A 17781-nucleotide genomic window follows, 5' to 3' on the forward strand; every position below is an offset into this window, starting at 1 on the left:
CGAAGAATAGATGTAATAGATGTTTTCCTTTAAAGGACACATCAAATCCTGACCAAAAATAAAATCAAAACTCATATAAGTATGAGGCAGTAAATTTGATGATCAGAGGAAAAGTGATGTTAATATAGGAAATCAGTCTGTAAGGACAGAAATTCAGATGTAAATGATAAGATAGACTGCATTGCCAATAAGTTTGGATTGACCTGTTAGGATATTGGTGATAGAATGGAGGAGGCCAAGGAGTAGTTCAGGGAAGAATTTGGAAGTAGATCAAGGTCCAGAGACAAACATGAGGTTATCAGTGCGAGGACCATTGGCAGCAGGAAGAAAAATGATGGGATGGGGGAAGTAGGAGATAGTGTGGATTAGATTCGGTGGTATAGACAGAGTATCCTGAAGTTCTTTACGCAAATTGAGGTGAGGTTGATGTCTTATCCAGGAAGGTACAGAGTGCCAGGCTGAATATTAATGGTGTCAACAGCAGATCTTGGTAAACAATATCCTATCTTAAAGGAAAGTGGCCATCCTTTTTAAATATTTACTGCCCAAGTCTGTTGTTCATTATCTTTAAGTAATGCAGCTATGGGCAGTATCCTTCTAGGTAAAACCTATTCTTGTCAAGGAGCTCACCTTTTCCAAGATGGAATGCAAAAACTAAGGTTCTGCAGCTCTGAAACTCCATGCAAATATTTGCAGGGTTAATCTGAATCAGATTTTGCCAGTAATATCCCTGTGATAACTGAAAGTAGAACCATAGGTTTTCATTAGTGCTGAATATTTTTGAATTATCTCCTCTATTCAGAAATGTGTCTTGTTATGCCAGATCTGAGAACAGCTTGGAGCAAGATTATGTTTGGACATATACACCATGCTAAGGTTCTAGTTTTCACCATGATGGTACATACCTGTTCATCTCAGATTCTCTGTGTGGCACATCTAGGACACTGCACTAAAAATACACAAGTGTGATTTCTGAAATAATTGAGACAAAACTCCTGTCAAAGGAAAGGCTCCAACTTCATAATGTATTCTTGTTTGATGACAAAATGAATTGAAGAAATCATCAACCTGATGAGGACATCGTTGTCATTTGCTGTTGCTTTAGATCACAGGTGGAAACATGAAGCAAATAACCTTAGAGTCAGGTTTATTTTGGTATTTTGCATGACCAGTTGCTGCAGAAGTAGTAAAAATGCTGTTACTTCTAAATGAAATCAACGTTCATTCACTGCCTCCCAAAAAATCATTTGTTTTTTTTTTGCTTACTTTGCAAACAATATTGAACCCCATCAAACATGGTTAAACATATTAATTCCAGTCAGTTCTATTTTGGCTTTCTTGTTTATAAAATATTGATCTTGCTCCTACCAGACTACAGTATGTTTTATAGCAGGATTAGAAAAGAGAAATGATGATTAATATTCACATTCTGGTCTGATTATGTTTTGTCATCAACGCTTCTTCATCTAAGTTTCACTTTTTTTCTGATTAAAGTTGCAATTTGCAACAAAAATTGATCAATCATTAGATCAAAAGATCTAATCAAATATATAGTTTTAAATATTTAGTTCTTACTTCTGTATACTAATACCAGAATACTATAGATAAGTAAAGTTAGTATATCAACAATAATATGAATTCTGCTTTCCTGCAACATTTCTTGTAAACATACTCAGTGGTGAGGAGGGTATTACCTGTGATGGACTGGGCTGAATGCATTACTCTTTGTTGGATTTTCAGTTCAAAGGCTTTGGTGTTTCCATACCAAGTTGTGATGCAACCAGTCAGTATACTCTCCACCACACATCTTTAGAAATTTTTCAAAGTTTTAGATGCTTTTTAGATGTTTTTTAGTTAAAGTTTATTAGACATAGACTTAAACTTGGCACTTGGGATGATTCATTGGTGATTCGCCTCAGTTGTCCCTTGTCTTTTTAGTTTGCTGTGAATTCCATGTGTGATCACAGGTAAGTGCCATGAAAACTCCATTTTGGTAATATGTAATCACCTAAATTGTGCCATATAAGTCACCACTGCCCTTAAATGTTTCTTTAAAATCTTCAAAGTTTTAAAGAAAACTCTCATCGAAAATTTGCAATATTTTCTCTGATTGATTGGAACATGTCATAATATTTCCAAAGGAGTCAAGATTTGTTTACATAGTAGTATATTTAATGTATTTATCTGTTGAGATTTACAGATGTCAGAGAAAACTGAATGTGCCAAGTATTTTCCTGCACAGCAGGCACACCACATGATTCTCCTGTCCAATCGGTTCACAGTATGAAGACATTCATGGTTACAGAGTGAAGATGGTATTCCATGCCTAGAGATACATTACATGGTGTTACCAATTTGCAGCCCTGTTTGAAACATACAGCAACTAAATCCTTGGATACCAGTGGGTGGACGTGCATGGAACAAAATACAATCAGATGCCAAGGTGATTTGGAGTGGAATTCATATGTGTGCAAATGGTAAAAGGAGTTGCATGTTTGTGGTTCTGGGCCCTGAACTCAGGCATATTGCCTCCTCCAATCTGACAGGATGTCCATCTTAGTCATTGATTGTCTGTCCACATGATATAAAGATGATCAAGGCCTGTGTATGTGCATGATAGAAAGATGGTTCTATGATGTTTCTTTTTTAAATCTTGACTACAGAAGAGGTATTAAGCTGACAAAAACAAAGGGCAGACTCAGTTTTCACAAAGAGTAATCTTAAAAGTCAAGATGGCAGTGAGCTGTGGTCTCTGTCAAGATTGTAGCTCAGTTATTTTTAAGTACATAGGGACAGCTTTAGGGACTGAGCAGTGAGTTAGGGATCAGTTTAGGGTTTAGGGACACAGGTGTGGGGGAGTTAGAGGTCAGCTCTCCACTTCCTGCTCAAAGTTCAGCGATGTGGTCATTGGGCCTTAGGACACCTGATATTGAACATCAAAACCCAAAGGTCGATCAGAATTCTGGACATTGGAGCCTGATGTGATTGAAGTCTGGAGACTGGATTCTTGAGGCCTGTCCATGTGTGAGGGGCTGGGAGGGAAGGAGGAAAAGGAGCTGTTTTGCTATTTTTCTTGTTCAGTTCCTTGCTGTGTTCGGTGTTTTTCTTCTAAGCCAGGGGTCCCCAACCTTTTTTGCACCGTGGACCAGTTTAATATTGACAATATTCTTGTGGAACGGCCGATGGGGGCGGGGGTGGGTGTTCAGTTAGGGTTAAACTCACTTCAACATGTCTTTCACAGTTAGGGTTGCCAACTTTCTCACTCCCAAATAAGGGACAAAAGTAGCAGTTAAATACAGGACACTTGTGTCTACCACGAGAAAGACTACCATGACCATGAAGCATTGTGCGGGCACCTGTGCGCGCATGCGTGTATATGTGCCGATATTTTTTCCATAAATTGGTTTTGGCTTAATCTTCCCAACTACACTGTACATACATTATTTGTACTTTATATAGGCTGTGTATTTATCATATCATTCCTGCTTTTACTATATGTTAGTGTTATTTTAGGTTTTATGTGTTATGTGGTATAATTTGGTAGGTTTTTTTTGGGTCTGGGAACGCTCAAAAAATTTTCCCATAAAAATTAATGGTAATTGCTTCTTTGCTTTATGCCATTTCGGCACGAAAGGTTTCATAGGAACGCTATACCTTAACGGGGGATATACGGGACATGGGCAGTCCCATATGGGACAAACCAATTTAGCCCAATATGTGGGATTTCCTGGCAAATACAGGACAGTTGGCAACCCTATGTTCAATTTCAACAGTGCGTGACAGGGAATGAGGAAAGGTGCAGCTGACTCATATTGTTTCCTCGCGGTCCAGTAGCACATGCTTTGTAGCCCGGTACCGGTCCGTGGCCCGATGGTTGGGGACCGCTGTTCTAAGCATTGTGGTGCCGGAATGTATAGCAGCACAGTCTCAGGTTGTGTTGATTTTAATGTGAATGATGCATCTCACTGCATTTTTCGATGTACATGTGAAAAATAAATCTGAATCCAACTATTATTTCATTTCAATTTTTAATATTCAAAGCCAACTAGATTTGTTCCCGTTTAGAAAACTAAGTTAAATTATCTTTAAACAAAGTTGGCATGGGAATAGGAGGCGGAGTGATAGGACCGAGGATGGGATGGGGCGGTTCGTATATAAGTCAATGCGGTGTGCGACTGTGAGGATGGAAAGACAGATGATAGGGTTAAAATTCCAGTCAGTCGGATGAGATGAAGTGTAACATGGGAGCAAAATTGAAAAGGGTGATGAATAGAGGACTGAAGGTGTTTTATTTGAATGCATGCAGTATATGGAATAAGGTAGATGATCTTGTAGCGCAGTTAGAGATTGGCAGGTATGACGCTATGGGCATCACTGAGATATGCTTGAATGAAGAGCATAGTTGGGAGCTTAATATCCAAGGATGCATATTGTATGAAAAGGAAAGCCAAGGAGGCAGAGGGGCTGGAATTGCTTTGTTGGTAAAAAAAAAATGAAATCAAATCCTTGGAAAGAGGTGATATAGGATTGGAAGATGTAGAATCTGTGTGGATAAGAAACTGCAAGCGTAGAAAGACCCTGATGGGAGTTATATACAGGTCCCCAAATACTAGACAGGACATGGGGTATAAATTTCAATGAGAAATAGAAAAGGCACGTAATCAGGGCAATGTTACAATAGTCATGGGGGAATTCAATAAGCAGGTAGATTGGGAAAATCAGATTTGTGCTGGATCCCATGAGAGGGAATTTGTAGAATGCCTAATAGATTTTTTTAGAGCAGCTTGTGGTTGACCCCAAGCGAAATGGAAATTCTGGATAGGGTGTTGTGAAATGAACCAGATTTGATTAGGGCACTTAAGGTAACGGAAGTCTTGGGAAGCAGTGATCATAATATGACAGAATTCACTCTGCAGTTTGAGAGGGAGAAAATAAAGACAGATGTATCAGAATTACAGTGGAGTGAAGAGAATTACAGAGGCATGAGAAAGGAGGTGGCAAAAATTAATTGGAAGGGAACATTAGCAGGGATGATGGCAGAGCAGCCATGGCTGGAGCTTCTGGTGGCAATTCGGACGGCACTGGATAGATATATTTCAAAGATGAAGAAGTATCCTAAAGGGAGAATGAGGCAACCTTGGCTAACAAGGGAAGTCAACAAGAGCACAAGAGGAAAAGAGAGGGCATATAATATAGTACAAATTAATGAGAAGTTTGAGAATTGGGAAACTTTTAAAAAACAACAGAAGGCAACTAAAAACCATAAGGAGAGAAAAGATGAAATATGAAGATACGTTAGCCAAAAATATCAAAGGTGATTCCAAAAGTTTTTCTGATATATATAGATAATAAAAGAGAGGAGTGAGTGGATATTGGACCACTGGGAAGTGATGCTGGAGAGGTAGTATTGTGGGACAAAGAAATGATAGATGAACTTCATAAGTATTTTGCATCAATCTTCATTGTGGACGACACTAGCAGTATGTTAGCTATTTGAGAGTGTCAGGGTGCAGAGGTGATTTTAGATGCTGTTACTGAAGAGAAGGTGCTTAGGACCAAATGGACTACACCTCAGGATGTTGAAGGAGATAGCTGAAGAGAATATGGAGGTATAAGTAATGATCTTTTAAGAATCGCTAGATACTGGTATAGTTCCAAAGGACTGCAAAATTGCAAATATCATGCCACTCTTTAAGAAGGGAAGGAGGCAGGAGAAAGGAAATTATAGACCAGTTAGTCTCATTTCAATGGTGGGGAAAATGTTGGCATATATTATGAAGGATGATGTTTCAGGGTACTTGAACGTCCATAATAAGACACACCAAAGTCATCCATGATATTACAAGAAAGATACCAGCACGGATAGAAGATGAGATGACTGGCAGGAGGCAAGGTGTCAGAATAAAGGGGGCCGATTCTAGTTAGTTGCCGACTGGTGACAAGTGGTGTTCTGAAGGGTTTATTACTCAGGCCGCTTCTTTTCACATTATATGTCAATGACTTGGATGACAGAAATTGGTGGCTTTGTGACCAAGGTTACAAGGCAGGTACTCTTGAGACAGAGAGTCTGAAGAAGAACATGGACAGATTGGGAGAATGGGCAAAGAAATTGCAGATGAAATATAGTGTAGGGAAGTGTTTGGTTGTGCATTTTGGTAGAAGAAATAAAGACGTAGTCTATTTTCTAAGTGGAGAGAAAATTCAAAAGTCAGAGCTGCAATGTGAACTAGGAGTCCTTGTGTAGGATACCCAAAAGGTTAACTTGTAGTTTGAGTCAGTAGTAAGGAAGGCAAATGCAACGTTAGCATTCGTCTCGAGAGGATTAGAATATGAGAGAAAGGATCTGATGCTAAGGCTTAATAAGGTAATAGTCAGACTGCACTTGAAGTATTGTGAGCAGTTTTGGGCCCCTTATATAAAAAAAGCTGTGCTGGTGTTGGGAGGGTCCAGAGAAGGTTTGCAAGAATGATTCTGGGAATGGAAGAGTTAACATATGAAGTGCATTTGATTGATCTCATTCAAACCTATTGAATACTGAAAAGCCTAGATTGACTGGATGTGGAGAAGATGTTTCCTTTTGAGGGTGAGTCTAGAACCAGAGGGAATAGCCTCAGAATAGAGGGATATCCTTTTAGAACAAAGCTGAGAAGGAATTTCTTTAGCTGGAGGGTGGTAAGTCAATGGTATTCATTGCCGTGGACAGCTGTGGTGACTGGGTCACAAGCATATTTAAGGCAGAGGTCGATAGGTTCTTGGTTAGAAAAAATTACCGGGCGAAGGCAGGAGAATGAAGTAGAGAGAGATGATAAATCAGCCATGGTGGAATGGCAGAGCAGACTCGATGGGCCGAATTTATTCTGCTCATATATCTTCTGGTCTCATAGAAATTCATAAGTTATTCATGTATACTTGTACACTGGCTTGGACTCTTACTCATTTTCATGAGGTAGAAAGAAGCAAAAGTGTCGGAAAGGAAATGCAAAAACATGAGACAGTAAGCAGAAATTTGATTTACATTGTTTTATTGTCAGAGCTAATCTCTGCTGACATCTTAGGTTGAAATTGGGCACTGACATCGCAGGGTTAAGTCTTAACTTAAAATCCTTCAGTTGCTCTCCTCCCAGAAAGAGAACAGGTTAATATTGAGACTTGGCAGGAAGGCATCAAATGTCAGAGGAGGGAAATTATTCAAAGACATGAGAGACTAGAGATGCTGAAATCTGGAGTAACAAACAATCTGCTGGCAGAACTAAGGTGGTCAAGCTTAATATTAGTCAGGAGAAAACAAGAATTGATGTTCCAGTGTTAAAACCCAGCATTAGAGCAGAGAAGGCAGATGGCCAGTATAAAGAAGAGAGTGGGAGTGATGAAACAAGAGGCCAAGATGACTGATGGATTGAGGTTGTGTGAAAAATGATGGACAGGTTGTGCCAGGTCGCTTCCCCACCCACAACACCAGCCCTCAGATACTGCTTGAACAACTGTGTTTCTCCAGTATATTCTTTGTGGTAAATTAGTCACTTTACTCTCACACATTACTCCCACAATTTTTAAACTGTTTACAACTGGAGGCTACAATATATGTAATCAGTGGCTGGACTCTTTATTAAAAAATCTTTTTTCTCTCTGGCTAGTGGAAGGAGGCTATTAGCCTCTTCGTGAACCACCTCAATAAAATGATAAATGATTGGACATAGTGGTTGGGGCGATAATTGCTATTAAAAGAAAGGGAATTTTAAAGTCCCAGATCGGAACATAAGGTAAAATTAAATCCAGCAATTTATATAAGCAGCTAGTTAATGATTACAGGTGCACAGTCATGGTAGGCATACATTATTCACTTTTCTGTGTATGTGTGTGAGTGTTCAAACATCTGCTTCTATTCCCAAACAGTTCATACTTACAAGCAGCAAGCATCTTTTCTCCATAAACACACAAGAGATCCTGCAGATGCTGGAAACCCACAGTAACACACACAAAATGCTGGAGGAACTTAGCAGGTCAGGCAGTATCTATAGAAAGAGTCGATGTTTCGGACTGAGACTCTTCAACAGGACATCATGACTGTATATGTTATTTTTTTTTCCTGCATGTTGCTTTGACCAATTGCTGCTTAAAATCACACACAAAGAGTTGTATAGCAGGGAGCAGAGAACTGGTGGCACAGACTATGTTGAAATACCTTGCAGCAAGAAATTAGCAGTGAGTGCTTTCCAAAGATGATATTCTATGAACTATTTTACCAGAAAATATCATCCTTTATTATACAGGTGTTTATTGCCCATAATCATTGAAATAAATTTCCTTGTCATTAAGGTGAGATTGCATGGACTCCTGCCTCACTCAGTGAGTGTCAATGTAATTATTATCACACGTATGAAAAGCTAAACGAGAGGTTTAATTCTCCTGGTAGTTCGGGAGTATCTGACCTCTGCTTAGTTCACATCTGCATGGAGCCAGCTGGGGATTTTTAAACAGCTGTGTTACCATTAATAAACGAAGCACATCAAAAAGGTACATGGGATAAATCTGTTACTCAATGAACAGAGTTCATTTTCATCACCAGATCATTTCAGGTTTCCTGCTCATTTCACTTCTGATGCCATGTACTTAATATTAATTTTCAGTCACTTTGCAAGAAAAATCCTGAACACTACCCACAGATGCTGAGAAAATATTCTTCTGTCTGAATTTGCTTCTTGGTTGTCTGTATCCTTGGAGAGGCACTGAGAGTAACAAACATGATTGAGAAATTTCCTGAGTGAATGTTATCATGGTACAGGGTTTGCTGACCTCAAAATCCTAAACTTAGATGAATACCTTAAGCCCTAGAGATGTAAATAGCCACTCTTACTCTCACTAAAGGAAGATTGTACGCTACCTGCCCAGTCTTCAAAGACCAGGTCACTTCCTTATTTATTCTCCGTGGCAAGTTTAGCTGCCAACACCCACTTTTTGAGCACAAACAAGAGAAAATCTAGAGACGCTGGAAATCCAAGCAACACGCACAAAATGCTGGAGGAACTCAGCAGGCCAGGCAGCATCTATTGAAAAAAGTACAGTCGACTTTGGTGTCCTGTAGAAGGTTTTTAGCCCAAAATGTCAACTGTACTTTTTTCTATAGATGCTACCTAGCCTGCTGAGTTTGTCCAGCATTTTGTGTGTGTTGCCCACTATTTGAACGGTGGGAGAGGGAGCCCACTTCCTACTATGGAGAAGATACTCCTAGCTAACAAAGTAGTTTAAAATACTTTTCTTTTCTTTTCAGTAATACACATTTAAATCTAAACAACATTCTTAAAAAAAACATTTAAAACTCACAGAGGATTGGATCTTCTCAAACATTTCCAAAATAAAACCGTGAGGCATCGTAGCTGTATTGTGTCTGTCCCAGCTGTCCATATCAATGAATTCTGCATATCACCACACTCTGGCTAAAGAAATTCCTCTTCATCTCTGTTCTACATGGACATCCCTCTATCCTGAGGATGTGGTGTTAAGTTGGCACCCTTAACTGACAACTGTTTATGTGCAGTTCCAATGGGAATCATTAGATAATCCTGTTTAGGAAAACTACAGCTGAAACCCACAGTCACAGCCATAGGTGCTTCAGTAAATAGCATTGTTTTAAGATGCTAAAAAAAATTATTGACACTCAAAATCGATGATCCTCGAACGGTGGACTTGGGTCACGAGTGCAGTTCCCCTTTGAGAAAACAGAAGCAGGGATGCCAGTCTAGTCTATAGGTATGATTGAAACACAGAGCCCTTAGACTTCCTGTCCCGACTATTCTGCTGGCAAAAAATGCACAGTCTCTAGAAAATAAAATTGAAGACCTCAGAACAACCAAAGGGACATCAGGGAATTTTATGCAACTTGCTTCACAGAAACATAACTCACACTGGCAATTTCAGACACAGCGCTGCAACTGGATGGCTTCACCATTCTCTGCAAAGCTCAATATTAAAGGCAGAGATGGTGGAGTTTTCTTTACGATTAACTGATTGTGGTGCACAAACGTGTGAGTTCTGACACAATCCTGCTCACCAGACCTGGAACATATAGTGGTCAAATGTCATCCATTTTAAATGCTGTGGGAGTTTTCCATCATCTGGTCATGGTGTATTTTCCATCTCAGGCCAATATCAGGCAGATACTGGAGAAGCTGAGCAATAAAATCAGCAGGCACAAAACTGCACGACCTGATGCATTCCCTATCAAACCAAAAGCCATGATTGAACCAGGAGATTCATAGTTTGTTGAGGACTAGTTCTGTGGCATTTAAGACTGGTGCAGAGCGATTCAAGGAGTCCAGGTATGACCTAAGGAGGGATAAATTAAGGGTGAAAAAACAATTCCAATTGAGGTTACAGACAGAATTAGACGTATCTCAGCTCTAGCAGAGTTTTCTGGCCATTACTTCGTACAAGGCAAAACCTAACATCATGAATGGCAGTGACTTCACTCCCAGTTGTACTCAATACCTTTTATGCGTGCTTTGAAAGGGAGAATAAAACTATGCCTGTGCAAAACAATGCAGCATCTGGCAACTGTGTGATCTCTGTCTCAGAGTCCAACGTCAGATCATCTTCCAATAGAGTGAATCCTCACAAGGCATAAGGCATCAGCCCAACCTGGTAGGGCTTTGAAAACCTGTGGCAACCAACTAGCAGGAGTGTTCACATACATCTTCAATCTCTCATTGTTGCAGAGGTTCCCACCTGCTTCAAAAGGGTGGCAATCATACCTGTGCCCAAGAAGAGTCGGGTGAGTTGCCACAACCTCTGTGACACAGTGTCACTCATATCTACTGTGATGAAGTGCTTTGAGAGGTACCTTATAGCTGGAATCAACTCCTGCCTAAGCAGGGACCTGGACCCACTACAATGTTCCTATCGCAGCTGTAGGTCAGCAGTGAATGCAATCTCACTGGCTCAGCCACAGCCTTAGAGCACCTTGACAATAGCTATACCTGTGTCAGGCTGCTGTTGACTACAGCTCAATGTTCAACACAGTCATACTCTTAGTTTTAATTAATAAGCTCCAAAACCTGGCTCCTGTTTATGACCAGAAACTAAGCAAAGATCACTGCGGAGATTACTTACAACTGTTTAACCTGACAGCTTCTGCGTTTAGAAAGCGGAGCTTGGCAAACATGAGGCCCCCTGACTCAGGAAGTGAATATCCAGTATAATATCAACAGAAGTATCACGCATAATGAGTCCTAATGTAGGGTTTCATCCTGAACTGTTGTTTCTTTATTCCATAGATGCTCTCTGACCTGCTGAGTTCTTCCAGCGTTGTGTGTGTGTTACTTTGGATTTCCAGCATCTGCAGAGTCTCTTCTGTTTATTATTAACAGAAGTATATATTTTGTCATTGTAGTTCAAAATGTAATAATTGTTTGTAAAACTAATTGATTTCAACTCATTTGATATGCTTCCCATTCAGACAGTCCCAATGTAATGTTTAGAATAAATTAAGAAAAGTTGAGAATCATAGATTTCTACAAGGTGAAGGTAATTGAGGATAACTAAAGAAATAAAAGATAGTATCAAATTAAAAGCTCGTGTACAAAGTCGCAAAGAGTAGTGGGAGACTAGAGGATTGGGAAAACTTTGAAAAGCAACAGAGAACAACTAAACAAGAAATAAGGAAAGAGAAGATAGAGTATGAAAGTAAATTAGCACAAAATATAAAAACAGATAGCAAAAGTTTTTATAAATATATAAAGCAGAAGAGGGTGGCTAAAGTCAACATAGGTCCCTTGGAAGACGAAAAGGGGAGATTGATATTCGGTGATAAGGAAATGGCTGAGGCATTGAACAACTATTATGTGTTGGTCTTCATGGTGGAGGACACGTCTAATATGCCAAAGAAGGATGTTATGGATGAAATGGGAGGTGAGGACTTCGATAAAATCACTGTCACTAAAGAGATTGTGATGAGCAAGCTAGAGGGCCTGAAGATAGATAAATCCCCTGGCCCTGATGGGATGCATTCCAGGGTGCTGAAGGAATTGGCAGAGATTATAGTAGACACGTTGGTAATCATTCATCAAAACTGTCTAGACTCTGGGCAGGTCCCGGTGGATTGGAAGACAGCAAATGTCACGCCACTTTTTAAAAAAGAATGTAGGCAAAAGATGGGCAACTATAAGCCAGTTAGCTTTACATCTGTAGTCAGGAAAATGCTTGAAGCTGTCATTAAGGAAGAAATAACAAAACATTTAGAAAGCAGTGGTTCCATTAGACAGACGCAGCATGGATTCAGAAAGGGCAGGTCCTGTTTGACAAACCTACAGGAGTTCTTTGAGAACATAATGAGTGCAGTGGATAGAGTGCAGGTGGATGCCGTATACTTGGATTTCCAGAAGTGTTCAATAAGGTGCCACACAAGAGATTTATAAATAAGATACAGATGCATGGAGTTGGAGGAAATGTATTGGCATGGATAGTGGATGGTTAACCAACAGAAGGCAGAGAGTTGGTATAAATGGGTGTTTCTCCGGTTGGCAGTCAGTGGTGAGTGGGGTGTCACAGGGGTCGGTGCTGGGCCTGCAGCTATTTACCATTAACATTGATGATTTGGAAGAGGGGGCTGAGTGTAACGTAGCAAAATTTGCTGATGACACTAAATTGAATGGAAAAGCAAATTGTACAGAGGATATGGAGAGTCTACAGAGGGAGATAGATAGGTTAAGTGAGTGGGCCAAGGTCTGGCAGATGGAATACAATGTTGGTAAATGTGACATCATCCACTTTGAAAGGAATAATAGAAGAGCAGATTATTATTTAAATGGTGAAAGATTGCAGCATGCTGTTGTGCAGAGGGACTTGGGAGTGCTTGTGCATGAATCGCAAAAAGTTGATTTGCAGGTACAACAGGTTATTAAGGCAAATGGAATGTTGGCCTTCATTGCTAGAGAGATTAAATTCAGGAGCAGGGAGGTCATGCTGCAACTATACAGGGTACTAGTGAGGCCGCACCTGGAGTACTGTGTGCAGTTCTGGTCTCCATACTTGAGGAAGGATATACTGGCTTTGGAGGCAGTGCAGAGGAGGTTCACCAGGTTGATTTCAGGGATGAAGGGGGTAACCTATGAGGAGAGATTGAGTCGCCTGCGACTATACTCTCTGGAATTCAGAAGAATGAGAGGGGATCTTATAGAAACATACAAAATTCTGACAGGGATAGATAAGATAGAAATCGGAAACTGCTTTTCCCAGAGAGTGGTGACTCTGTGGAATTCTCTGCCCAGGGAAGCAGTTGAGGCTTCTTCACTAAATATATTTAAGATACAGTCAGATAGGTTTTTACATAGTAAGGGAATTAAGGGTTATGGGGAAAAGGCAGAGAGATGGAGCTGAGTTTACGGACAGATCAGCCATAATATTATTGAATGGCGGGGCAGGCTCAATGGGCTGGACGGCCTACTTCTGCTCCTATTTCTTATGTTCTTATGTTCTAATTAAATCCACAATACTCTTCAACTCTCTAAAATATCTAACTGCCATTCTTTGAGTCTTGTCACTCTCGAATTCTCCCCATATCTCTTAATCATATTTTCTTATTCGCATTTAATCCATTCTGTAAAGTTGTTCTGAGTGCACATGCATAATTATCTTGTGAGGATATTGTATGTTCTAGCAAGTTCAATGTTACAACTGCACAAAATCCGCAGTAATCATTCCACTGTAAATGCTATGTATTGCAGCATTCCAATTTAATCCCACTTATCTCAGAATTTTGATCTCTTCCATAAAGTCTTCATAAAAACTTATCCCAGAAACCCTCACCAAAGTATGAACAGAACAAAGCATTCGAATTTTCAATAGAGAAATTTTCACTGCAGATTTGTTTTAGTCCATTTTTTTGGCTCTCTGTTATCTTTATGAGTTTGCCCTGTGGCCTCTCGCACATTTGTGAGTACAGCTTTTAATTGCTAGAAGCCTAATTGAATGATATACATTTGGCTCCTTCTCATGTTTCAGTCTGGGTAATGTATGAGTGTATCACTGCCCGGCTCAAACAAACATTTGTCTACATGTCACAGTTTCACATTAGTCCAGCTTTTCCAAAAATAGTTGAGAGGTTACCGACCTGGAACACATAAGGAGGAAGTGGGAGAATGGATAGAGTGCTAACAGGATCCAGGGTGGGAGGAAAGATGGTTGTAAGTGAAATGACAGCAAAATTAATTAACACTGCTAGCTCAGTCAGTGGAGTACAGCACTTTTAATCCCAAGATCGTGGGTTGGTAACTTTCTCTCTCTCCCTTGTTGGGGGCGGGGGGAGGAGAGAAAGAGAGAGAGAGAGAGAGAAGAGAAAGAAAGAATATGAGAGAATGAGAATCCGTGACATGTCGAAGTATTGGGATGAACAGTGCTTTTTTGATGGACCCTAGATCATGGTCTTTTTGGGGACTTTGCTCATAGCAGGTGGTGGAGGACTGATGCTTTTGCTGGGGCAGATGGGAGAGTTGATGCTTCAATGCTGCTTGGGCATGGGATGGAGAGTGGGGCCTTTGGTGTTCTAATGTTTTTCTTTGGGGATTTTCTTCTGTTTTGTGGATGTCTGCAAGGATTAAGAATATCAGGCTGTATACTGTATACACTCTATGATATTAAATGGAACCATTGAACCATTGAGTTGGGTAGCAGTTCTGAAGAGGTACTGATGCATTCAGGAAATGGGTTGAGGGCAGTAATCCAATTAGGACTAAAACAAAGACTGTTCTTCATATTTTGCCTAAAGATAAGCATATCTTGAGCTCATATGAATTACCATGTTTGTACCTTTTAGTGAAAGTGAGTGGATGTACGGGAGAAGTTGTTTAATGTGAGAAGAGTTTCAACCAGACAACTGTGCATAGTGGCAGAGGAGAATTGTGTGGACTTCCATTCAAGGAGGGTCCCCTGACTATCTTGATGTGGGATGGAGCTAAAAAGAGACTGTACACCCACTATAAAGACAAGATGATGTAAAATGTGTGTGATATGTGTTATTTTTAAAAACTTGTTGTTTACTATATTGTGCTGTATTGTTTTTAACAATGACAAATTGCATTAAGCTAAATATAAAATCTGACTTTGACTGAGTTGGAACGGTTTGCTTGGACTGAAACTCGTGTCAGCACTTTCATGTAAAAGACTATCTCAAACTTGTTGAGAACCATTCCACAGTTTACATGCTTTGTCTCAAGTGATTAAGCAATGCCAGTACCAATACAGATGAACAGTTTTGGATAATATCCTTAAACATGTTGAGAAATGGGATATTTTCAGAATGTTTTAGCAAACTTTGTCTTTTTATATCTTCAGGTTAGGTGGCTTTCTTTGAGGTTTCATACGTCATGGTCTATATAGCATAAAATAATACATCTTTTCAATGTTAGATTTCAAGCAGTCTCAGGTGACCCTCTGTCAGCCAAATTGGATGACTAACTTATTTTTCACATCCCTATGTTTATGCAGGAGTAGTAATACTTCAGCAATAAATACTCTGCCAGCTTACATTCTTTCACTCTATGTGAAAATTAAATCAAAGTAAATTTATTATCAAAGAACTACCTTGAGATTCATTTTCTTGCAGTCATTTACAGGAAAATAAAGCAACACGTTAGATACTCTTCATAAAAAATTATACATAACTACTGACAAATAACCGATGTGCAAAAGAAAATGAATTGTGCAAGTATGTAAATGAATGAATGAATGAATAAGTATACGAGAACACGAATGGTAGAGTCCCTGAAAGTGAGTCTGCAGTTTGGGGAATCAATTCAGAGTTGAGGTGAGTGACGTTATCCACACTGGTTCAGGAGACTGATGGTTGTAGGGTAATAACTGTCCCTATACATGGTGGTGTGGGACTTAAGACTTCTGTATCTCCTGCCCGATGGTAGAAGCAAGAAAAGAGCATGGATGGTGGGGTCCTTGATGATGGATGCTGCTTTCTTGTGGTATTGCTCCTTATAAATATGCTCAATGGTGTGGAGGGCTTGCATTATGATGGGCCACTTTCTGTTGATTTATTCATTCCTGGATATTGGTGTTTCATAATCAGGACTTGATGCAACCACATGTTGAAAATTATATGGAAGATAAAAAGAAAACTTTCACCAGGTAATTAAATTGTTAATGGCTACTGGAGTGTGGTTGATAATGACATTAATGATTATGTAATTGAGAAGCATCAATGTATCTGACACATGACAATATAATTGTATCTATACTTCCACTGGTTAGTACCTCAATAAATAGCACCAGATCTTCTCTCACTCTTTCCATTTTTGACAGGTTTCTAGCCTGGACGTTCAGTAGCTTTTTATTTGTATCATGCTATAATATTTTATATGAATCACACAGCTCACAGACGTGAACAGCAGACTAGAATATAAAAACAGGAATGTAATGCTAAAGCTTTATAAGGCATTGGCCAGAATGCACTTGGAGTATTGTGAGTAGTTTTGGGCCCCTTACCAAGAAAGGATATGTTGGCTTTGGAGAGGATCCAGAGGATGTTCACAAGAATGATCCCAGGAATGAAGGGGTATGGTAAGCATTTGATGGCTCTGGCCCAGTACTTGCTGGAGTTTAGAAAAATGAGAGGGATCTCAACGAAGCCTGTTGAATTTTGAATGTCCTGGATAGAGTGGATGTGAAGAGGATGTTTCCTGTACTGGACCAGAGGATAGAGCCTCAGAATAGAACGATGTCCCTTTACAACAGAGATGAGGAGGAATTCCTTTGGCCAGATGGTGTTGAATCTGTGGAATTAATTGCCACAGACAACTGTGGAGGCCAAATCATTGGGTACAGTTTATTTAAAGAAAAGGTTGAGAGGTTCTTGATTAGTGAGGGTGTCAAATGTTATGGGGAGAAAGTAGGAGAATGGGGTTGAGAGGGATAATAAATCAGCCATGATTGAATGGTGGAGCAGACTTGATGGGCTGAATTCACTAATTCTGCTCTTGTGTCTTATGTTCATATGGTCTTATGTACACCCATATATCATCTCAACTTTCGGTGACAGAGCCAAAACTTTATAATCCCATTAACTGGCTATGCTGACAACTTTTATTAGCATCAGTTTTTAAGATACTGAGGTATAGCCAGGGAGTTAAAGCAGCAAGTTGCTTTATTGAACAAAATTATGTACAAAAGACAGATTATTTCCTTTCTTTGTTCCTTCTCCTTGACAGCAACTCATTTAGGCAGTTCAGTACTCATAATGTAGCAATATATACATGGTGAAAGGTGACCATAATTGTAAATTTATTGGAGTGTTAATCAAATATAATTTAAGGCATATTATTTAGACCCTTGAAAACTGGGAGTTCGCCTTTAACCCATCATTTTAATGTAGCTATTATTTCATTAATCCACTTACCTTTATGCTTTAGTTTCTACTTTGTGTATCACCCTTCACAGCATTACATTTTAAGGCTCACAAAGGTCTTTATAGATTCTCTGCTTGACTTATTTTGATCTAAGGTGGCAAATGTTGATTGCTGGTTTTCAGACCTGAAGTGATAAAGCTTAAAAGCAAGAAAAGTTGGCTTCATCATAAATAGACCTCTGTACCTCCCTCTGCAACTAGAGCCTTATAGGGAGACTACAGTCAGCGTGGATCAATGATAGTATCTTCTCCTTGCTGACTATCATTGCAGGAACACTTCAATATTGCATGCTTAGCCCACTACTCTATTCTATTTTTCATTCAAAACAACGTGGCTAAGCACAGCTCATTTGCCACCGATAAGTTCACAAATGACA

At 39.6% G+C, this 17781-nt stretch overlaps 1 protein-coding gene across 3 annotated transcripts in view; it reads left to right on the forward strand.

Annotated features, from left to right (window-relative positions):
• The window catches only part of lrrc4ca (leucine rich repeat containing 4C, genome duplicate a), a 504766-nt gene that overhangs the window by 148102 nt on the left and 338883 nt on the right, over positions 1–17781 (forward strand). Inside the window, exon 4 of one of the 3 annotated variants that reach the window (XM_063061796.1) lies at positions 2283–2443. The exons of the other annotated variants lie outside the window; for them this stretch is intronic. The gene's annotated coding sequence lies outside the window, so the exon portion shown is untranslated. The remainder of the gene's footprint in view (positions 1–2282; positions 2444–17781) is intronic. 3 annotated transcript variants of the gene reach the window in all.

This window comes from Mobula hypostoma, chromosome 11 (assembly GCF_963921235.1).
Source record: "Mobula hypostoma chromosome 11, sMobHyp1.1, whole genome shotgun sequence".
Lineage (NCBI taxonomy): Eukaryota > Metazoa > Chordata > Chondrichthyes > Myliobatiformes > Myliobatidae > Mobula > Mobula hypostoma.